Below are 24,538 nucleotides of genomic sequence, written 5' to 3'. Positions count from 1 at the left end.
TGATTTCCCTGTAATTAATACGCAGTGTGTGTGTGTGTGTGTGTGTGTCTGTGCGTCTGTGTGTGCGTGTGTATATGTGAGTGCATGTGTTTATGTCACTCGGCTCCCCGTGGCCTAGCCTCTCCCTGTGATTTGGACTGATTTCCCTGTAATAATTACACAGTGTGTGTGTGTGTGCGTGTGCGTGTGCGTGTGTGTGTGTGTGCGTGTGTGTGTGCATGTGTGTGTGTGTGCGTGTGTGTGTGTGTGTGTGTGTGTGTGTGTGTGTGTGTGTGTGTGTGTGTGTGTGCGTGTGTGTGTGTGTGTGTGTGTGTGTGTGTGTGTGTGTGTGTGTGTGTGTGTGTGTGTGTGTGCGTGTGTGCGTGTGTGTGTGTGTGTGTGTGTGTGTGTGTGTGTGTGTGTGTGTGTGTGTGTGTGTGTGTGTGTGTGTGTGTGTGTGTGTGTGTGTGTGTGTGTGTGTGTGTGTGTGTGTGTGTGTGTGTGTGTGTGTGTGTGTGCGTGTGTGTGTGTGTGTGTGTGTGTGTGTGAAGAGATAACCCAACAGGGACCTGGTGGAGTAATTCAGCATTTAATTTATTTATTTCCCAAGTCAGATCCCTGTGATGGCCTTCAGTAGGCTAACATTAACTCCACTGCATATTAAACATGCGGGCCCCTGTGTACCATACACCCTTTCCTCTGAGATGATAGCTCACTTTCATAATTACATCTAATACTGACTTAATCTGATACCATAACGGCATGCTTTCAGCCTCCGCTGTAGTTAATTACTACTTGCTACCATTTGTACATGGTAATGGTCCACAGACGGATTTTTGTTTTGAGGATGATCAGTGACTTCATGCGAGGGTTTGTGGTTCGGTGTTAGTGTGTGTTTATGTGTGTGCAACATTTAATGTGTGTGTCTGTGTGGCATATCTAGGGTTGGATGTGTCAAGGAATGTAAAACAAACAAGGAGAGGAGAGGGGAGGAGAGAAGAGGAGAGGAGAGGAGAGGAGAGGAGAGGGGAGGGGAGGATAGGAGAGGAGAGGAGAGGAGAACAGAAGAGAAGAGAAGAGAAGAGAGGAGAGGAGAGGAGAGGAGAGGAGAGGAGGGCCAGGTGTTGTGAGTTAGAATGTCATGGCTGGAACACGGCTGTGATCAGAACCCTACACACCTGGCCCAGCAGGACCCTGCATCCCTGGAGATGTGTGAACAGCCGGTCAAATGAGTCCCTCTTTTCGCCTCATCTATCATCCCTCTTTCACAGTCTCCCTTTTTCTAATTATTTATTTCCCTCCTCCGTCCTCAGCCCTCTCTTCAGCACGTCTTGAACTGCGGCCAAGCCACAATCAGACCCTGGACCGCTGGAACTAATGGTCAATTAATGACCTGCAGAGAAAAACAAATTCAGCCCCCCTCCTCTCTCTTTCTCTCTCTCTCTTTCTTTAACTCTCTCTTTCACTCTCTTCATCCCTCTCTCTCTCTTTATCTCATTCCCTCTCTCTTCCTGTGAGGGGGTATAGCTGGGTCGCAATTACCGCTTTGATTAAGAGAGGAAATTGTAGCCATATCAAGTGGCAGTGTTTATAAATGAGGCGTGGATTCATCAATACTGTGGGTAAAGCGCTTGTCACTTGCTTTAATATGACAAACACTACAGAACCTGTTAGCTGTCACACAATCGATGACCAGGGTCACAGAATCATTCAGTGATGGGTTTTACATTTGATTGGGAATGTAGACTAGTGTTTCCCGAGGTGGGCGGGGACCAGTTGCCTGGCAACCTATCCACATCGCTCCATCCAAACACCACGCTCAATAACGTTCTGACTAAATGCCACGCCCACTAATGTTTCTTCTCCATGATGAGTCTGGATTTGATCTCCTCCCTGACAACTTCTCGAGTGCGAACATGTTCAAACCGTTCTGATTGGTCCCAAAAACCGATGGGTTGGGCCAGAGCACACATGGGTCAAGTGGCATTTGATACTCTGATTGATTAGAGACAAGCCAATCGCTGATGACTTCACGTTGACGTCAGCAGTAATAACCTCTGTGATGGCAGTCTCAGAATGTTTCAAACATTTGTTTACCTTTATTTAACTAGGCAAGCCAGTTAAGAACACATTCTTATTTACAATGACAGCCTACACCAGCCAAACCCAGGCGAAGGCTGGACCAATTGTGTACCACTCTATGACTGAATTTGAACTAAGGTGTCTGTAGTGAGCCATAGACTGCTGCACCACTCGGGAGCCTGAGTATATGTAGTGATAGATAAATGAAAAGCTTCCAGTCTGTGATTGATTTTATGCTTGTGTTTGTGTTGTGTGAGTGAGTGACTTTAAATACTGAGTATACAAAACATTAAGAACACCCGCTCTTTCCATGACATAGACTGACCAGGTGAAAGCTATGATCCCGTATTGATCTCACCTGTTAAGTCCACTTCAATCAGTGTCGATAAAGGGGAGGAGACAGGTTAAAGAATGATTTTTAATCCTTGACACAATTGCCACATGGATTGTGTATGTCTGCCTTTCAAATGGGAATAGGGAAGACAAGTGCCTTTAAACGTGCCTTTGGACAAGTGCCTTTAAACGGGGTATGGAAGTAGGTGCCAGGCGAACAGGTTTGTGTCAAGAACTGCAACGCTGCTGGGTTTTTCACGCTCAACAGATTCCCGTGTGCATCAAGAATGGTCCACCATTCAAAGGACTTCCAGCCAACTTGACACAACTGTGGGAAGCATTGGAGTCAATATGGGCCAGCATCTCTGCGGAATGCTTTTGACACCTTGCGGAGTTCGTGCCCGAACTTATTGAGGCAGTTCTGAAGGTGTTCCTAATGTTTGGTTTGCTCAGTGTGTCATAAGAGGAAGGTGGCACTTTAATTGGGGAGGATGGGCTCGTTCTCATGGCTGGACCGGAATGAGTTGAATGGTAACAAATAAATGAAAACACATGGTTTGATGACATTCCATTTGCTCCGTTCCAGCATCATCAGTATGAGCCGTCCTCCCCTCAGCAGCCTCCATGGCAGTGATTTTGTTGTGTTTACATCTGTTACCATCCATACGCGTATTCGTTAGTGGTTCTCTCCTGTGTGCGTGCGTGTGTTTGTGTGTACGTGCTCGCGCGTCTGTGTCTATCCGTGTGTGTGTACGTGTGGTCATGTGGTATGTCACGCAGCGAGAAGGGATAACAATAACGGAGGAAACAGCCGTGGAACAGCCAGTTCCGCCAACGTCCTATGAGGCTGGATGCTTTCCCTCATGATCCATTCAAAAATCCATAGAGTGTGGAATTCAGTGTTGGAGATACACCATAGAAAGAGATTTGTGGTGCTAATGCATCTCAGATGCTATAGGCTCATATATCTATTTCCTGTTAGAAGAAGGGATATCATGGAGAGAGAGAGAGAGGGACAGAGAGAGACAGAGATAGAGAGGGGGAGGGGAGGGGAGGGGAGATAGACAGTTGTTGTGGATGTTGTTACAAAGTACACTATATATACAAAAGTCTGTGGATACCCCTTCAAATGAGTGGATTTGGCTATTTCAGCCACACCCATTGTTGACAGGTGTATATAATGAGCACACAGCCATGCACTCTTCATAGACAAACATTGGCAGTAGAATGGCCTTACTGAAGAGCTCAGTGACTTTCATTGTGACACCTTCATAGGAAGCAAACCTTTACAAGTCAGTTCGTCAAATTTCTGCCCTGCTAGAGCTGCCGCGTTCAGCTGTCAGTGCTGTTATTGTGAAATGGAGACATCTAGGACCAACAACAGCTCAACCGTAAAGTGGTAGGCCATACAAGCTCACAGAACAGGACCATTGAGTGCTGAAGGACATAAAAATTGTCTGTCATCGGTTGCAAAACTCACTATCGAGTTCCAAACTGCCTCTGGAAGCAATGTCAGCACAATAACTGTTTGTCAAAGCTTAATGAAATGCGTTTCCATGGCCGTGCAGCCGCATACAAGCCTAAGATCACCATGCGCAATGCCAAGCATCGGTTGGAGTGGTGTAAAGCTTGCCGCCATTGGACTCTGGAGCAGTGGAAACGCATACTCTGGAGTGATGAATCACACTTCACAATCTGGAAGTCTGACGGTTAAATCTGGGTTTGTAGATGCCAGGGGAACGCTACCTGCCCCAATGCATATTCCCAACTGTAAAGTTTGGTAGAGGAGGAATAATAGTCTGGGGCTGTTTATCATGGTTTGGACTTGGCCTCTTAGTTCCAGTGAAGGGAAATCTTAACGCTACAGCCTACAATGACATTCTAGACGATTCTGTGCTTACAACTTTGTGGCAACAGTTTGTGGAAGACCCTTTCCTGTTTCAGCATGACAATGCCTCTGTGCACAAAGTGAGTTTCATACATAAATTATTTGTCGAGATCAGTGTGGAAGAACTTGACTGACCGGTACAGAGCCCTGACCTCAACCCCATCGAACAACTTTAGTATGAATTATAACGGTGACTGCGAGCCAGGCCTAATCTCCCGACATCGGTCCCCAACTTCATTAATGCTCTTGTGACTGAATGGGAGCAAGTTCCAGCAGCAATGTTCCAACATCTAGAGGAAAGCCTTCCCAGAAGAGTGGAGGCTGTTATAGCAGCAAAGGGGGGACCAACTCCATATTTATGCCCATGATTTTGTAATGATTTCTCCACCTCTTTTTCATCCTCCTCTTCCTCCTCCTCATTATCATCATCATCACCACCACCAACATTCTCGTTTTGATCACTATTCTCCTCATCCTAGTTGACAGGTGTAATTTTATGCATCATTCCAACCCCACTCAGCTTGAAGTTGATCAGAAACCATGACGTGTGTGTATGCATCCCAAAAGAGTTCCAGCTGTGCCTGAACCTGGATTCTCTTTGTAAAGTCCTCTTTCACCCGGAGGCTGAATTCTATTATGTTTTCACACGTTAGCACGTTAATCCCTCTCTCTCTCTCTCTCTCTCTCTCTCTCTCTCTCTCTCTCTCTCTCTCTCTCTCGCTCTCTCTGGTTGGGAGGATGGAGTGGGAGAAGGCCTGTAATTCACTGATCAGTAGAATTAACAGCTGTGTGTTTATCTCTATGTGGTGTGCACGTGTGTGTGTGTGTGTGTGTGTGTGTTCGTGTTTGTGTGTGTTCATAGAGGACAAGACTGTCCAGCTGCTGTTCAGGTAACCCACAGATCTCATAATCCAAACACACTGCAATGTTATGGTCATTTCTACACTGGTTATGCACCATATTAGTAGAACGTGTCACTTTTTGATCATAGCATGTTTTCTACATAAATAATGTTGTGCATGTGTCTGTATGTAATGTCACCCTGCACATGTTGTGATGATGTACAGTACTGTGCAGTATAGACATAAGTGGCTTGAGGGAAAATGTCAATTTCACGTTTCTAAATAACTGCGATTAGGTCTGTACATTCATCTCTTTCATGTCCGCCCGCAACCCCCTTGATTTGTGGCACGCGAAATAGCAGTCATAAACTATGTAAGCAAGGTGACACCGAGCTATAGCGGCAATCCTCTCCTCTCCCGGTACGTAGTACACTCCGAGTCTGTATAAAGCTCTTATGACATGTCGAAGGCCAGGCCCCGGGACAGGCTCCACTCCACCTATCAGACGCGCTGGGACCCTCTCCTGTCTTTGCGGATCATAAATAAATAAGTGGAAATCTAAAACAGACCTCTTGTCTGGGGAACTCTTGATGACACCTTCTCAAGTGGTGCGGCGGAGTGATGGGGCCCATTGCACGGCCTGGCAGGGTTTGTTTGGCTAAGAACGCAGGCCGCCATCTCACTTTCAGATAAGCAAGGTAAGCCAGGGATGCGGGGGGAGAGGGAGAAGGAAGGGGGAAGGGAAGAGAGAAGAGGGAGGAGAGAGAAGGGTGGAGAGAGGAGGATTGCTTTATGGCCCAATGCAGCAGTTTTTTATAGCAATATCAAATAAATTCTGGGTAACAATTATGTACCTTACTGTAATAGATTTTCCATAAAATGGGCAAAACTAGCTTTTTAGCTATTTCTCGAGCAAAGAATTAGACAGGACTGTCTGGGAGTGGTCTGAGTGGGGAGGGGGAAACTTAATACTAGCCGTTATTGGCAGAGAGGTTTGGAACTGTCATGTAATGACGAAGTAGAGGATCTGAAGTAGCATCGCAACCAGGAAAAGGCTTGCTAATTATATTTGCACCTGTGCAATTTGTGTGTTTTGAGCGTGATTACACTTACCCCTAGGGCTGTTGCGGTGACCCTATTACCACCACACTGGCACTCATGAGTCATGACCACAATAAAATTCCACGTGACCGTTGAGTCACGGTATTCTTATACACACAGAACATGCCTTGGTAGTACCCTACTCACTAACAACCATCAGGTCACTAATGGCCTGGTACTCAGGGCTCTGTTGTCTCTCTATCCACTCTAACATCAATGCAAATGTAATCAAAAATAACATCAAAAACTTGTCATCAAAACTGTATAGTGCTTTTAAAACTCACCTCACTGTGATGATCAATTTGAAGAAAGAAGTTCAACAACAGTTTGAAAATGAGTGGAAAAAAATGGTAATTGTGGACGTTGCGTCAAAGCCTAACAACAAAATGGACAGTGATTTCTAAAGTGATGATTCATTCAAAACACCAATATGAATATTACAGTTTATGCATAGGCCTATATACCAGCCCAAGCCTGAAAAAAAACGAATTAAAATAACTATTCTGCCGTAATACAATAAATAGCCTACCGCATATTACTCACAGAAGAAAAACATAACAAAAAATACAGAGGCTGGCATTACCTTGAGCTATATAACATCTCACCACTGTGCATTTCCATCTCACCCTCTCTCTCCTTCCCTTTTCAAGTGCACAGAGAGAGGGGCTGTCAACAGTTTAATGAAATATGTTTCATTGTGAAAACATGCTACTATTCATGTTCCTGAAAAGATTTCACTTGGTTTCCCAAATGAAGCACGGGGTAGCTTCAGGAACAGGGTTGGACAGCACATGGTATACAGAGTTTTGGCAAGATGTTCACTGTCATGCAGTCTTCTTGTGTCTATGGTTACTGTTGTGGTTCCCAACTGGGGCTCTCGAGTGGCGCAGCGGTCTAAGGGGCTGCATCTCAGTGCAAGAGGTGTCACAAGAGACACCTTCGTTTGATTCCAGGCTGTATCGCAAACTGCTGTGATTGGGAGTCCCATAGGGTGGCGCACAATTGGCCCAGCGGCGTTAGGGTTTGACCGGGGTAGGCCGTAATTGTAAATAAGAATTTGTTCTTAACTGACTTGCCTAGTTAAATAAAGGATATGTAGAAATACTACTTGAACATTTAAGTTAAGAGTCCTGCTGTTCAAACCCTCCACCAGGTGCAAACCTGCTGATTAGATTGCATTTTTTTTACCCGCAACTCTCAGGCATAATGCTGATCAAATTTGTTGACACTTTTGCAATGTTAGCTTCATCAGCTGATATACAATATGACATAAAATAATTTTAACTGCACCGAGCCAATAAAACAAAACTTACAAGTTTGTCTACCAAATGGAGGAAGGGGTGTGAGAGTGTGTATGCCCCTGCGTGTGTGTATGTAGGTTCTGGCTGTCTGCACGCTTGTCCTTCCAGGTTGACTAGGGGAGAATGTTTGAGCCCAGAAAAACAGGAGACCGGGCTTTAACGCACATTTTACAACCACATCTCCCATAAAACACTGCATGCAATTATCCAGGCACCCCAGGCCATTTCCTCTCCTAAAGCATTTCTCATCCGAGAATCCCCTCATTTTCTCTCTTCCCCCCGCATTCACCTCCTAGTTGCTATTCCCTTCCCACTCTCCTTTCCTTACAATACCTTTTATTCCTCCTCTCTGCTCCCTCGTCCTTTAAAGCATTCATGTCTCTTTATTATTATTATTGCCTTAGTACTTATTCTCTGCTCTTCGCCTTTATTCTCTCCTTTCCTCTGTGATGGTGTAGTGGTTGTCGAATGGTTGTGTAGTGGTTGTGAAATAGTTGTTTAGTACTTGTAGGATGGGGTTGTGTGATATTTGTGTGAAGGTTGTAGGGCGGCTGCGTGGCTCTTTGGTGTTCTCACCTTCTGGCTATCCAGGCCACTCTCACCAGGGCTTGGGCCCTGAAACTGGAGCCCTTCATCCACGGTTACACAGCTGACAGGACTGTGTGTGAGAGAGAGAAAGAGAACGGGTGTCTGTAAAACAGAGAGAGAGAGAGAGAGAGAGAGAGAGAGAGAGAGAGAGAGAGAGAAGGACGGGAGGGAGAAAGAGGGTTGAGTTGTTCTACTTTACTGGGGGGAAAGACAGAGAAGGCGAGCAAGGTGATGAAAGAGAGAGATGGGACATTGTCCGAGTGCCGGTTGGAGTGTCCTCTGCTGTGTGTGATAACAGATGAGGAGGAAGAGAGGACCGGAAGAGAGGAGGAGGAGAGCAACAGCCCCTCCCTAATTGCTGATTACTCTCTTCAACACCCTGGTGTCACTTTCTGAAAGTCCTCTACCCTTCAGCTCTCTCTCTCTCTCTCTCTCTCTCTCTCTCTCTCTCTCTCTCTCTCTCTCTCACACACACAACTCAATTCAATTCAATGGACTTTATTGGCAGGGGAAACATATGTGTACATTGCCAAAGCAAGTGAAATGGATAATAAACAAAAGTGAAATAATCATAAAAAATTAACAGTAAACATTACACTCACAAGTGTCATATTATGGCTATGTATGGCTATGTACAGTGTGGCTATGTACAGTGTTATAAGGATGTGCAAATAGTTAAAGTACAAAAGGGAAATATTTACAATGGTGTTGGTTATTCACTGCTTGCCCTTTTCTTGTGGCAACAGGTCACAAATCTTGCTGCTGTGATGGCACACGGTGATACTTCACCCAAATTGGATTTGTTTTGGAATTCTTTGTGTGTCTGTGTAATCTGAGGGAAATATGTGGCTCTAACATGGTCATACATTTGGCAGGAGGTTAGGAAGTGCAGCTCAGTTTCCACATCATTTTGTGGGCCATGTGCACATAGCATGTCTTCTCTTGAGAGCCAGATATGCCTACGGTGGCATCTCTCAATAGCAAGGCTATGCTCACGGAATCTGTACATATACCCCCTCTAAGCCCAACATGGCAGAACGACAGATTTTTACCTTGTGCATAGTCAAAGCTGTATATAGTCTGTACATAGTCAATGTCAGTACATAGTCAAAGCATTCTTTCATTTTGGGTCAGTCACAGTGGTTGGGTATTCTGCCACTGTGTACTCTCTGTGTAGGGACAACTAGCATTCCAATTTGCTCAGTTTTTTTGGTTAATTCTTTCCAATGTGTCAAGTAATTATCTTTTGTTTTCTCATGATTTGGTTGGGTCTAATGGGGCTCTGTTTTGTGTTTGTGAACAGAGCCCCAGGACCAGCTTGCTTAGGGGACTGTTCTCTAGGTTCATCTCTCCATAGGTGATGGCTTTGTTATGGAAGGTTTGTTAATCGCTTTTAGGTGGTTGTAGAATTTAACGTCTCTTTTATGGATTTGGATAATTAGTGAGTATCGGCCCGATTCTGCTCTTCATGCATTCTTTTGTGTGCCCCCCTCCCCCCTCTATGGAACCACATCTCCACCTGTTTGCGTCTGGCAGACCAATACAGAATTATTATACATATTCTCCTCTCAATCTCTGTTTTTTTTCTTCATTTCTAACAAACACTCTGAAATAACTTGCACAAGTGTGTCTCTCCCTGCTCATTGTGAAGGATTGGCTTTGGCCTTGCAATCTGCCAATTTCTCCACCTTATGTTTCTTCCTGTGAGCCCCCACCAACCCCCTTCAGTCTCAGTAGTCGCAGGCCTTTATCTGAAACATTACAACCTCTCATGAAAGAGGAAAGTGGAGCTCAACCTTGAGTGGCTTGAATGGAGTTCAAATATAATTCTGTGTAACACTTGAACCAGATCCCTCACCTCCTGGAGAGAGAATGAAAGGGGAAATAAAAGAGAGAGGCCTCAAAGGAGAGAGAGATAATACAACATACTGTATAGAGAAGGAAAGAAAAGGAACAAGAGAGAAAAGAGAGGGAGTTCAAAGAAGAGAGAGCGGACACATTGACAGTGTATTTATCTGACTGTATTCTCAGTGGCTATGGTGTCACTGGTCTCTTTGGCCTGTATCAAACACCTCCATTAGCCTAACTGGCTTTGATTTTCTGGCCCAGCAGTGATGGAGATGGTCCTAGAAGGGGAGGGCACTCCCAGGTCAGAGGAGTTAACACATGGGTGCCTGTTTGAATGAGCATCTGATAGCCACATGCTCTGGAAGGTTACACAGCTACATTGTTTCAGGCAAGGTGATTTGTTGCTTAGTTCACCAAACCCTCAACATGCTATACAGAACATTATGCACACGCACGCAGGCACGCACACACACACACACACACACACACACACACACACACACACACACACACACACACACACACACACACACACACACACACACACACACACATACCACACCACACACACACACACACACACACACACACACACACACACACACACACACACACACACACACACACACACACACACACACACACACACACACACACACACACACACACACACACACACACACACACACACACACACACACACACACACACACACTCAGCTCCCTGTTAATCTCTCTACTCACCTTTACACTCACTCTGGAAGACAAGTATATCCACAGCAGTTTAGTGATGTAAGTACTCTACTTGTGTCTCTGGGTAAAAGTAAAATGGACTCAAATTGCTGCATTTTTGTTGTAATTTTCTTGAAACTCTTAATTCAAATGTAATGCTGTCTGAGAACTGCTTCCTTCACTAAATTACCATTTTGCTGTGTTAAGTACTCATGTTTATCACTTCTTGTCTTTCTCCTCTCTCCTTTCCTCTCTCCTTTCCTCATCCCGGTTGTGCTTATCTCCAAGTGCTATTTGAATCATCCTACAACTCTCCAGAAATCCTGGGAAGTGAACCATTTCAAAAGAGATGACATCTGACAGAGTCGACGGAGCCCCTCTTGGTGTGAGGAAGTAGTGATTCCCTGGTTCTTGTTCCCATCAGTCTATGGGAAATAGAGGATGTGGCTGGCAGCTAGCACGGAATATCAGCACCAATACGGATGTAGCCTAATTAACACAGCCAGTCCTACAGACAGACAGCCGGACTTAAAAGCGTTAGCCTTACGAAGTGCCCCTTGAAAAGCTCTGGAAATAGTTTGGCACGTAGACGGGTGTTAGCCTATAGGGGGAGAGAGAGGAGGAAGGCACTTTGAATGGCTCACTGGCTGTGGCTCATCTGTTTCGACAGAGGAACAGTTGGTTAGAAGCACGGTGGACAGGAGGCCCGGGCCACTCTGGTTCTAGCGAGGTCACCGACCCAATCTGTTACGGTACCAGTTGGATGCTTGTCAAAGCGCAGAACATGGTACGACGCGCCAGGGAGCGCTTTCCTCTGATCGAGGACACCCCCATCTTTGGCAGAGAGAGAGAGAGTGAGAGAGAGAGAGAGAGATAGATAGATGTGTTCCAGTACAAGGAGAGACAGAGCAGTCAACACAACACACCTTGTTATTGATCAACAGGTAATAATGGCGAACAATAGAGAAGTTAATGTGACACCATTAGCATTATCTCCCGCTATAGCCTCAAACTCGAGCAACGGACAATTATCTCTGATCCATTTGTCAGATCAATAGCCATTACTTCTCATTCCTACCATATAAGTTGAGGATCATAACAGATATGAAAAAAATATATAAAAAAGAGTTTTCAATGAAGAATCAACTTTGACGCGGTCTTATAATTGTTTGGCATCATTTTTCTCTCTACCAATCATATTCTTTGAATAGGATATGGGTACATTTCATATTCACAGTTTTTCATTCTAGGAAGACATTGACTGGAATGCTTTAATGGCACCCAAATGACTGACATTAGCTAATGGTAAAAAGGAAGGAGTCAGCATTTAGACCAAGTTATTGATATTATATCCAGTTCTAAGAGCTGTACGCAGTTATAAATCATTCTCTTGACAACCCCTAATCTAAAATCGGATCACTGACGTGGCTCTGTGTGATTTATTTAATTCCTGTGTTCACATGGACAAAAGATTGATGTCATTCTGGATATAGCTACTGTAGGATTGTTCATTGTTCTGAATGGTTGAGGGGTTGAGTGGTTAAGTTAACACACTGGAAGTGATCAGCACGTGGCCCCTGACAGGCTACTCCAATGTAGTGATGATTCACTTGAAAGGCCAATTGGATATACACCGTTACATGCATTGATGTAGTGGAAAAAAAATGAAAAATAGGTGCGTAAATTGCTGGTCAAGGTGAAACCAGTAATGCTCCCCATGCTTCCAATGCATTTTTTCTGCAAAAGGTGAGTAAACTGTCAATCAAAACAAAAAGAAAGTGGGTAACTTTTGATACATGACTAGAACAACCACAATCAACTAGCTGAACATGCTGCCTTCATGTTACCAATGAAAAACAGCCATCTGCAATGAGGGCCAAACCCTAATTGTAAGTCAACATTGGCCCATATCATGTTGAATTCCATTGTTTATACTTTCCAGAGTGTAGACATTGACTACCTTTTTCCCCCCATTAAAGACATTTGCACTATCATCATCAAAGAAGCGAAACGCAGGCTGCTGGCAGAATAAAGCCCTCTGAGTAACGTTCCTAAGCTTGGCTGGCTTTCTCCTCTGGAAACACTGTCGTATGTTTCATTTGATTACAGCTGATCAATGCTAGGGCCTGCCGTGTTAAAACAGCCATGCTAATTGCGTTTTGGCCCCGGTTCTTTCCACCGTGCCATAAGCTCCGGTTTTCTAGCAAAGTTATTAAAGTACAGTAAATAACATTGATCCTGTAATCACGCGAAGATGCCTGTTCCCCCGCAGGATTGTATTAAGGGAGTAATGTTCTTCCGCGGCTGCCAAATGCAGTGGTTAATGGCGTCAAAGACATTACCACAGCAGCAGCATCACGTCCCTCGGCCTCGCTCACGGAGAAATTAGCATCACGCTACACACAATACGCCTCCATGGCCCGTGACAAATGCCCCGTGCCACACAGAGAGAGACATCAGGGGATTTGTGGGGATAGCATTTTAATAGCTAAATAGTGTTTTGTTATTAAATGTATTATTCAATAATACAATATTCAGTCCGTCTTCTCTGTAATGTCATTGTTTAGATATCTTAAACTGAGTATCGGGCTAACTGCTGCAGTAGATTATGTATGTTTTTGTTTCTCAGGTGTTTAGTGAAGATGATCTTAGCCCAGGCACTAAGGCCTCAGACAGGGGACTTGAGTTGAGAGTCCCCCCCAGCATGTTGGTCTTAGAGGGGGGATTACTTTCATCTCACCCCCTGCTGACAGTCAGCAGATATGGACCCGTTGCACAGTCTCTCCTCAGTGCCCCTGTGGAGAAGGTTAAAGTACGTAGACAAATCACACACACACAGAGAGATATATACACACACACACAAACAGCTGGTTGAACCCCATTGTCTACCTCTGTAGGAGAAGCCATGAGGTATAATAGTAGCGAAAAGGCTAATGGCAAACAGGACAGTAATGACACATTTCCCGCCTCATTCTCACCATTAGTGATGCAGCGATAGATAGCATGGATAATTACTGCACAACTAATGGGCACCTAATTAAGAGAGTGGAACCATCATTGGTTATGGAAATATAAAGTGGACTGCAGGTGGAACAGATGCCAAATGACCTCAAGGAACCCCCTGTTGTCTCTCTATCCTGTTGTCTGTTTACTCTCTCTTTTATCTCGCTCTCTCACTCTCTCTCTCTCTCGCTCTCTCAATTCAGTTCAATTTCATTTTAAGGGCTTTATTGACATGGGAAACATATGTTAACATCGCCAAAGCATGTGAAATAGATAATAAACACAAGTGAAAAAATATATATATTTTTTTACAGTAAACATTACACTCACAACAGTTCCAAAACAATAACGATTATATTACGAGAAAATAGTTAAAGTACAAATGGGAAAATAAATAAACATAAAAATGGGTTTTATTTACAATGGTGTTTGTTCTTCAATGGTTGCCCTTTTGGTTGCTCCAAGGTTGCTGTTGATGCATATCCCACGGTAGTTATTGGAGTCAAATTTGTCTCCACTTTTGTGGATTGGGGTGATCAGTCATTGGTTCCAAATATTGGGGAACATGCCAGAGCGGAGGATGATGTTAAATAGTTTAACTATAGCCAAATTGAATTTGTGCTCCGTATATTTTATTAATTTAGGAATATCATCAACACCGCAGGCCTTTTTGGGTTGGAGGGTATATATGTTGTCCTGTAGTTCATTCAATGCACTGCAATTGGAGAATCCAGTGGGTTCTGGAAGTCTTTAATAGTTGGTTCTAAGATTTGTATTTGATCATATACTGCCTATGTTTTTTTTGGTTTGTTCGTTGTTAAAAGAGCCAACCAAATTGGATAAGTGGTTTATACATACATCTCCATTTTGGATAGATAACTCTTTGTGTTTTTGTTTGTTTAGTGTGTTCCAAGTTTCCCAGAAGTGGTTAGATACTATGGATTCTTCAATTACTTTGAGCTGATTTTTGACGTGCTGTTCCTTCTTTTTCCGTTGTGTATTTCTGTATTGTTTCAGTGATTCACCATAGTGAAGGCGTAGGCTCAGGTTTTCTGGGTCTCTATGTTTCTGGGTCTCTATGTTTTTAGGTTTCTCAATTTCTTTCTTAGGTTTTTGCATTCTTCATGTTTAGATTAGATAGGGAAACTGAGAAGTCAAATATACTGTTTAGGGTTTCTACTGTCAAGTTTTGACCTTCGCTTTTACAATGAAACGTTTTGTCCATGAAGTTATCTAAAAGGGACTGAATTTATTGTAGTTAGTTAGTTGTTTTTTGGCAGGTTTCTACAATACTTTCTTTCCATCTATAGCATGTCTTATTATTATGCAATTTCTTTGGCTTTGATGCCTCATAATTGAGTATTGCTCTGTTCAAGTAGACTGTGATATTGCTGTGATCTGATAGGGGTGATAATGGGCTGACTGTGAACGCTCTGAGACACTCTGGGTTGAAGTCAGTGATAAAGTAATCTACAGTACTACTGCCAAGAGATGAAGTGTAGGTGTACCTACCGTAATAGTCCCCTCGATGCCTACAATGGACTATGTACAGACTCAGCGGGCGACAGAGCTACAAGAGTTGTGACCCGTTTTTGTTGGTGATGTTGTCGTAGTTGTGTTTAGGGGTCATGTGTGGAAGAATTGTTTTTCACCTTTAGTAGGTGTTTGTCTCCGTGTGCTGAGGGTGTCAGGTTCTTGTCCAGTTCTGGCATTTAGGTTGCCACAGACTAGTCCCTGGCCCTGGAAATGATGGATCTCCCCCACCAGGATGGAGAAGCTGTCTCCATTAAAGTATGGGGATTCTAGTGGGGGGATATAGGCAGCACACAGGAGGACATTTTTCTCTGTTAAAATCATTTCCTTTTGAATTTCTAGCCAAATGTAAAATGTTCCTGTTTTGATTAATTTAATAGAGTGAGTTAGGTCTGCTATATAACACATTAGCATAACCCCTGAGTCCCTTACCTGTTTCACACCTGGTAGTTTGGTGGATGGGACTACCAGCTTTCTGTAACCTAGAGGGCAACCAGTGGGTCCACCTCCTCTATACCATGTTTCTTGTAGGATGAAAATGTCAGTATTTCTGATTTCTTTGGTTCTTTCTCTTTAGGCCAAAGGCCAAAGGCCTTGGGTGTACCAGGACATGGTAGTGAAGGATTTGTGTTCCATAAAGTGTCCAATGTTGTCAGTTGTAATACATGCCTAATACATGCCATTGTCTTGGGCAGGCGTGAGAGTGGGGCTTGGGCCTGTTTGCCTGCACACGGCTTGGGCATTTGTGTGACATTCATGTTGAGGCCCTCTTTGCGGGAGTGGGGGGCATGGGTTTGGGGAGGAGGGGCATAGTTCTGATCTGAGATAGCCTGTATGGGGTGTGTGCATTTTGTTTATTTTATTTAACCTTTATTTAACCTGTTGAAACTCTAGGGGCGCAATTTCATTTTTGGATGAAAAACGTTCCTATTTTTAAATAAGATATTTTGTCACAAAAAGATGCTCGACTATGCATATAATTGATAGCTTTCGAAAGAAAACACTCTGACGTGTCCAGAACTGCAAAGGTATTTTCTGTGTGTGCCCTAGAACGTGAGCTTCAGGCAAAACCAAGATGAGACGGCATCCAGGAAATGAGCAGGATTTTTGAGGCTCTGTTTTCCATTGTCTCCTTATATGGCTGTGAATGCGAGAGGAGTAAGTCTGCCCTTTCTGTCGTTTCCCCAAGGTGTCTGCAGCATTGTGACGTATTTGTAGGCATATCATTGGAAGATTGACCATAAGAGACCACATTTACCAGGTGTCCGCCCGGTGTCCTGCGCCGAAATTGGTGCGCAAAAGTCAGCTGCAAGTATTTTTCCATGGAATTTAGAGAAGAATGCAGGCTTCCACGAACGATATATCAATGAAGAGATATGTGAAAAAACACCTTGAGGATTGATTCCAAACAACGTTTGCCATGTTTCGGTCGATATTATGGAGTTAATTCGGAAAAAGTTTGACATTGTAGGTGACTGAATTTTCGGTTCGTTTCGGTAGCCAAATGCGATGTACAAAACGGAGCGATTTCTCCTACACACAGACGCTTTCAGGAAAAACTGCGCATTTGGTATGTAACTGAGAGTCTCCTCATTGAAAACATCCGAAGCTCTTCAAAGGTAAATGATTTTATTTATTTGGTTATCTGGTTTTTGTGAAAATGTTGCGTGCTAAATGCTACTCAAAATGCTAAGCTAGCTTAGCATACTCTTACACAAATTAGTCAATTGCTATGGTTCAAAAGCATATTTTGAAAATCTGAGATGACAGTGTTGTTAAGAAAAGGCTAAGCTTGAGAGCAGGCGCATTATTTTCATTTTATTTGCGATTTTCAGAAATCGTTAACGTTGCGTTATGCTAATGAGCCTGAGGCTTTAGTCACGATCCCGGATCCGGGATGGGGAGATTCAAGAGGTTAACCAGGTAGGCTAGTTGAGAACAAGGTCTCATTTGCAACTGCGGCCTGGCCAAGATAAAGCATACAACAACACAGAGTTACACATGGAATGAACAAAACATACAGTCAATAATACAGTAGAAAAAAAAGAAAAAAAGTCTATATACAGTGAGTGCAAATAAGGTCAAATAAGGGAGTTAAGGCAATAAATGGGTCATGGTGGCGACATAATTACAATATGGCAATTAAACACTGGAATGGTAGATGTGCAAAATATGGATGTGCAAGTAGAGATACTGTGGTGCAAAAGGAGCAAAGTAAATCAAGTATGGGAATGAGGTAGATAGATGGGCTGTATACAGATGGGCTATGAACAGGCGCAGTGATCTGTGAGCTGCTCTGACAGATGGTTCTTAAAGCTAGTGAGGGAGATGGGAATCTCCAGCTTCAGTGATTTTTGCAGTATGTTCCAGTCAGTGGCAGCAGAGAACTGGAAGGAAAGGCGACTAAAGGATGAATTGGCTTTGGGGGTGATCAGTGAGATATACCTGCTGGAGCGTGTGCTACGAGTGGGTGCTGCTATGGTGACCAGCGAGCTGAGATAGGGCGGGGTTTTACCTAGCAGAGACTTGTAGATAACCTGTAGCCAGTGGGTTTGGCGACGAGTATGAAGCGAGGTCACAGTGGTGGGTAGTATATGGGGCTTTGGTGACAAAACGGATGGCACTATGATAGACTACATCCAGTTTGCTGAGTAGAGTGTTGGAGGCTATTTTATAGATGACATCACCGAAGTCAAGGATCGGTAGGATGGTCAGTTTTACGAGGGTATGTTTGGCAGCATGAGTGAAGGAAGCTTTGTTTTGCGAAATAGGAAGCTGATTCTAGATTTAGTTTTTGATTGGAGATGCTTAATGTGAGTCTGGAAGGAGAGTGCATGGTTGGTTTGGCGGGTTATTGTTTGGTTGGGGTGTGGGTGTGGGTGTGGATGTGGATGTGGATGTGGTTGGTGGTGCTGTGGTCTGGATCTATGTCCTCTCGATGTGGGTCCTCTAGGTGTAGGCTGTTCAAGTCCAGGGTAGAGTGGTGGGCCAGGTAAACACTTAGTTTTGAGGCACAGTCAGGTGAAATAGTTGCATTTACTTGCAGTATGGTAGCAAGGTGGAAGTCTTTTCGTGGTAGCAGGGTGGAGATAACCACTTATGCGTCGGGGAAAGTTATTCAATTCAATTCAAAGGGCTTTAATTCAATTCAAAGGGCTTTATTGGCAAGAGAAACATATGTGTACATTGCCAAAGCAAGTGAAAGAGATAAACAAAAGTGAAATAAGCAATAAAATATAAACAGTAAACATTACACTCACAAAAGTTTCAAAAGTATAGACATTTCAAATGTCATAATATGGTTATGTACATTGTTATAACGATGAGCAAATAGTTAAAGTATAAAATGGAAAATAAATAAAGATAAATATGGTTGTATTTACATTGGTGTTCTTCACTGGTTGCTCATTTATTGAGGCAACAGGTCATAAATCTTGCTTCTGTGACGGCACACTGTGGTATTTTACCCAGTAGATATGGGAGTTTATCAAAATTGGATTTGTTATCAAATTCTTTGTGGGTCTGTGTAATCCGAGGGAAATATGTGTCTCTAGTATGGTCATACATTTGGCAGGAGTTTAGGAAGTGCAGCTCAGTTTCCACCTCATTTTGTTGGCAGTGTGCACATATTCTCTCTCTCTCTCTCTCTCCCTCTCTGAGTCGTCTCTGTATTATCCATTATTCATTAAAGAGTCCAACCCAGAAACAAAGGTTTAAGACTTGTCCAACAGAGCCTTGTTGTGTGTTTGCAAACACAACTTTCTTCCTCCATCTCCGTGGGCGTAGCAGGGAGCCACATGATACTACACACAGTACCGCAGGTATATACCAGATTCTCCCTTTTTCTCCACTCTTCTTTATAGATACTATATACACAGAATGGATGTACCCTATATTCATGTGCTATATACACCCACCTCCATAATTATTGACACCGTTGATAAAGATGAGCAAAAAAGACAACAAAAACAAGCTAACAAAATGTTATATTTGGTCCCATACTCCAAGCATGCAATGACGACATCATGCTTGTGACTCTACAAACGTGTTGGATGCATTTGCAGTTTGCTTTGGTTGTCTTTCACATGATTTTGTGCCCAATTGAAAGGAATGGTAAATAATATACGGTGTCATTTTGGAGTCAGTTTTATTTTAAATATGGATAGAATGTCTTTCACAAAACACATGTTTCCATAATAACAGATAATCTTGAATGTATTGTGAATAATGTTGCAGAGGCATAAAAATCATAGCAATGAATCGGGATGTCTTGGGGTTATGATCTTTGTACCTCTGTAACTTTCTCCCAGATATGTATCACTACATCTGCCCCGTCTCAGAGAACTAGTACATATGCTATACAGTGCCTTTGGAAAGCATTCAGACCCCTTGACTTTTCCCACATTTTGTTAGTTTACAGCCTTATTCTAAAATTGATTAAATATTTTTTCCCCCTCATGAATTGACACATATTACCCCATAATGACAAAGCAAAAACAGATTTTTAGAAATGTTTGCTAATTTATAAATAAATACAAAACTGAAATATCACATTTACATATGTTTTCAGACCCTTTACTCAGTACTTTGTTGAAGCTCCTTTGGCAGTGATTACAGCCTCAAGTCTTCTTGGGTATGACGCTACAAGCTTGGCACACCAGTATTTGGAGAGTTTCTCCCATTCTTCTCTGCAGATCGTTTCAAGCTCTGTCAGATTGGATGGGGAGAGTCGCTACACAGCTATTTTCAGGTCTGTCCAGAGATGTTCGATCGGGTTCAAGTCTGGGCTCTGGCTGGGCCACTCAAGGACATTCAGAGACTTCTCACAAAACCACTTCTGCGTTGTCTTGGCTGTGGTCGTTGTCCTGTTGGAAGATGAATCTTCGCCCCAGTCTGAGGTACTCAGCGTGAAGGTTTTCATCAAGGATCTCTCTCTTTGCTCTGTTCATCTTTGCTCTGGGCCTTATAAAGAAAGGTGTGTTTCTTTCCAAATCAAGTCCAATCAATTGTATTTGTCACATGCGCCGAGTACAACAGGCGTAGACCTTACAGTGAAATGCTTACTTGCAAGCCCTTTACCAACAATGCAGTTTTAAGAAAATACCTAAAAATAAGGAAAAGATAAGTATAACAAATAATTAAAGAGCAGCAGTGAATAACAACAGCGGGGCTGTATACAGGGGGTACCGGTACAGAGTCAATGTGCGGGGTCACCAGTGTCGAGGTTATTGATGTATTATGTACATGTAGGTAGAGTTATTAAAGTGACTATGCATAGATAATAACAGAGTGTAGCAGCAGTATATAAGGGGGGGCAATGCAAGTAGTCTGGGTAGCCATTTGATTTGCTTTTCAGGAGTTTTATGGCTTGTGGTTAGAAGCTGATTAGAAACCTTTTGGACCTAGACTTGGCGCTCCGGTACCACTTGCCGTTCGGTAGCAGAGAGACCAGTCTATGACTAGGGTGGCTGGAGTCTTTGACAATTTCCTCTGACACCGCCTGGTATAGAGGTTCTGGATGGCAGGAAGCTTGGCCCCGGTGATGTACTGGGCCGTACGCACTGCCCTCTGTAGTGACTTGCATTCGGAGGCCCGAGCAGTTGCCGTACCAGGCAGTGATGCAACCCATCAGGATGCTGTCGACGGTGCAGCTGTAAAACCTTTTAAAAATCTGAGGACCCATGCAAATCCTTCCAGTCTCCTGAGGGGGAATGGATTTTGTTGTGCCCTCTTCATGGTGTGCTTGGACCATATTTGTTTGTTGCTGATGTGGACGCCAAGGAACTCTCAACCTGCTCCACTACAGTCCCGTTAAAGAGAATGGGGGCATGCTCGGTCATTATTTTCCTATTGTCCACAATCATCTCCTTTGTCTTGCTCACGTTGAGGGAGAGGTTGTTGTCCTTGCACCACACGGTCAGGTCACTGACCTCCTCCCTGTAGGCTTTCTCATCAATGTCGATGAACAGGACTATCACTGTTTTGTCATCAGCTTAATGATGGTGTTGGAGTTGTGCCTGGCTGTGCAGTCATGCGTGAACAGGGAGTACAGAAGGGGACTGAGCACGCACCCCTGAGGGGCTCCCGTGTTGAGGATTAGTGTGGCGGATGTGTTGTTACCTACCCTTACCACCTGGGGGTGGCCCTTCAGGAAGTCCAGGATCCAGTTGCAGAGAGTGGTGTTTAGTCCCAGGGTCCTTAGCTTAGTGATGAGCTTTGAGGGCACTATTGTGTTGAACGCTGTGATGTAGTCAATTAAATTGCCTTCTCACATAAATGTAGGTGTTCCTTTTTTCCAGGGGTGAAAAGGCAGTGTGGAGCCCAATTAAGATTGCATCATCTGCGGATCTTTTGGTGCGGTATGCAAATTAGAGTGGGTCTAGGGTTTCTGGGATAATGGTGTTGATGTGAGCCATGTCCAGCCTTTTAAAGCATTTCATGGCTACAGGTGTGAGAGCTACGGGTCGGTCTAGGGACTATGGTGGTATGCTTGAAACATTTTGGTTTTACAGACTCAGACAGGGAGAGCTTGAAAATGTCATTGAAGACACTTGCCAGTTGGTCAGCGCATGCTCGGCGTACACGTCCTTGTAATCAGTCTGGCCCTGCGGCCTTGTGAATGTTGACCTGTTTAAAGGTCTTCCTCACATCGGCTGCAGAGAGTGTGATCTTACAGTTGTCCGGAACAAATCAAATCAAATTTTATTTGTCACATACACATGGTTAGCAGATGTTAATGTGAGTGTAGCGAAATTCTTGTGCTTCTAGTTCCAACAATGCAGTAATAACCAACAAGTAATCTAATTAGCAATTCCAAAACTACTGTCTTATACACACAAGTGTAGGGGGATAAAGAATATGTACATAAAGATATATGAATGAGTGATGGTACAGAGCAGCATAGGCAAGATACAGTAGATGGTATCGAGTACAGTATATACATATGAGATGAGTATGTAAACAAAGTGGCATAGTTAAAGTGGATAGTGATACATGTATTACATAAAGATGCAGTAGATGATATAGAGTACAGTATATACACATATGCATTTTGGTCCGATCCTTATTCCACCTCTTCGTCAGAGAAGGAAGTAGAAGAAAGCCGTTACACCGGTGATGCATTGTGCAGACCTCACTACCCTCTGGAGAGCCTTACGGTTGTGGGAGGAGCAGTTGCCGTACCAGGCGGTGATACAGCCCGCCAGGATGCTCTCGATTGTGCATCTGTAGAACTTTGTGAGTGTTTTTGGTGGCAAGCCACATTTCTTCAGCCTCCGGAGGTTGAAGAGGCGCTGCTGCGCCTTCTTCACGATGCTGCCTGTGTAGGTGGACCAATTCAGTTTGTCTGTGATGTGTATGCCGAGGAACTTAAAACTTACTACCCTTTCCACTACTGTTCCATCGATGTGGATAGGGGGGTGTTCCCTCTGCTGTTTCCTGAAGTCCACAATCATCTCCTTAGTTTTGTTGACGTTGAGTGTGAGGTTATTTTCCTGACACCACACCTGGCCCTCACCTCCTCCCTGTAGGCTGTCTCGTTGTTGTTGGTAATCAAGCCTACCACTGTTGTGTCGTCCGCAAACTTGATGATTGAGTTGGAGGCGTGCGTGGCCACGCAGTCATGGGTGATCAGGGAGTACAGGAGAGGGCTCAGAACGCACCCTTGTGGGTCCCAGTGTTGAGGATCAGCGGGGTGGAGATGTTGTTGCCTACCCTCACCACCTGGGGGCGGCCCGTCAGGAAGTCCAGTACCCAGTTGCACAGGGCGGGGTCGAGACCCAGGGTCTCGAGCTTGATGACGAGCTTGGAGGGTACTATGGTGTTAAATGCCGAGCTGTAGTCGATGAACAGCATTCTCACATAGGTATTCCTCTTGTCCAGATGGGTTAGGGCAGTGGGCAGTGTGGTTGAGATTGCATCGTCTGTGGACCTATTTGGGTGGTAAGCAAATTGGAGTGGGTCTAGGGTGTCAGGTAGGGTGGAGGTGATATGGTCTTTGACTAGTCTCTCAAAGCACTTCATGATGACGGAAGTGAGTGCCACGGGGCGGTAGTCGTTTAGCTCAGTTACCTTAGCTTTCTTGGGAACAGGAACAATGGTGGCCCTCTTGAAGCATGTGGGAACAGCAGACTGGGATAGGGATTGATTGAATATGTCCGTAAACATACCAGCCAGCTGGTCTGCGCATGCTCTGAGGGCGCGGCTGGGGATGCCGTCTGGGCCGGCAGCCTTGCGAGGGTTAACACGTTTAAATGTTTTACTCACCTCGGCTGCAGTGAAGGAGAGGCCGCAAGTTTTGGTTGCAGGCCGTGTCAGTGGCACTGTATTGTCCTCAAAGCGGGTAAAAAAGTTATTTAGTCTGCCTGGGAGCAAGACTTCCTGGTCCGTGACGGGGCTGATTTTCTTTTTGTAATCCGTGATTGACTGTAGACCCTGCCACATACCTCTTGTGTCTGAGCCGTTGAATTGAGATTCTACTTTGTCTCTATACTGACGCTTAGCTTGTTTGATTGCCTTGCGGAGGGAATAGCTACACTGTTTGTATTCGGTCATGTTTCCGGTCACCTTGCCCTGATTAAAAGCAGTGGTTCGCGTTTTCAGTTTCACGCGAATGCTGCCATCAATCCACGGTTTCTGGTTTGGGAATGTTTTAATCGTTGCTATGGGAACGACATCTTCAACGCACGTTCTAATGAACTCGCACACCGAATCAGCGTATTCGTCAATGTTGTTGTCTGACACAATACGAAACATATCCCAGTCCACGTGATGGAAGCAGTCTTGGAATGTGGAATCAGATTGGTCGGACCAGCGTTGAACAGACCTCAGCGTGGGAGCTTCTTGTTTTAGTTTCTGTCTGTAGGCAGGGATCAACAAAATGGAGTTGTGGTCAGCTTTTCCGAAAGGAGGGCGGGGCAGGGACTTATATGCGTCGCAGAAGTTAGAATTGCAATGATCCAAGGTTTTGCCAGCCCTGGTTACGCAATCGATATGCTGATACAATTTAGGGAGTCTTGTTTTCAGATTAGCCTTGTTAAAATCCCCAGCTACAATGAATGCAGTCTCAGGATGTATGGATTGGTCGACATTTGATTGTGAGGAATTCTAAATCAGGTGAACAGAAGGACTTGAGTTCCTGTATGTTTTTGTGACCACACCACGTCTCGTTAGCCATAAGGCATAAGCCCCCGCCCCTCTTCTTACCAGAAAGATATTTGTTTCTGTCGGCGCGATGCGTGGAGAAACTAGCTGGCTGCACCGACTCCGATAGCGTCTCTCCAGTGAGCCATGTTTCCGTGAAGCAAAGAA

This window comes from Oncorhynchus masou, chromosome 10, assembly GCF_036934945.1.
Source record: "Oncorhynchus masou masou isolate Uvic2021 chromosome 10, UVic_Omas_1.1, whole genome shotgun sequence".
Classification (NCBI taxonomy): Eukaryota; Metazoa; Chordata; class Actinopteri; order Salmoniformes; family Salmonidae; genus Oncorhynchus; species Oncorhynchus masou.
The sequence above is the reverse complement of the archived record's forward strand: the minus strand, read 5'-3'. Positions refer to the sequence as shown.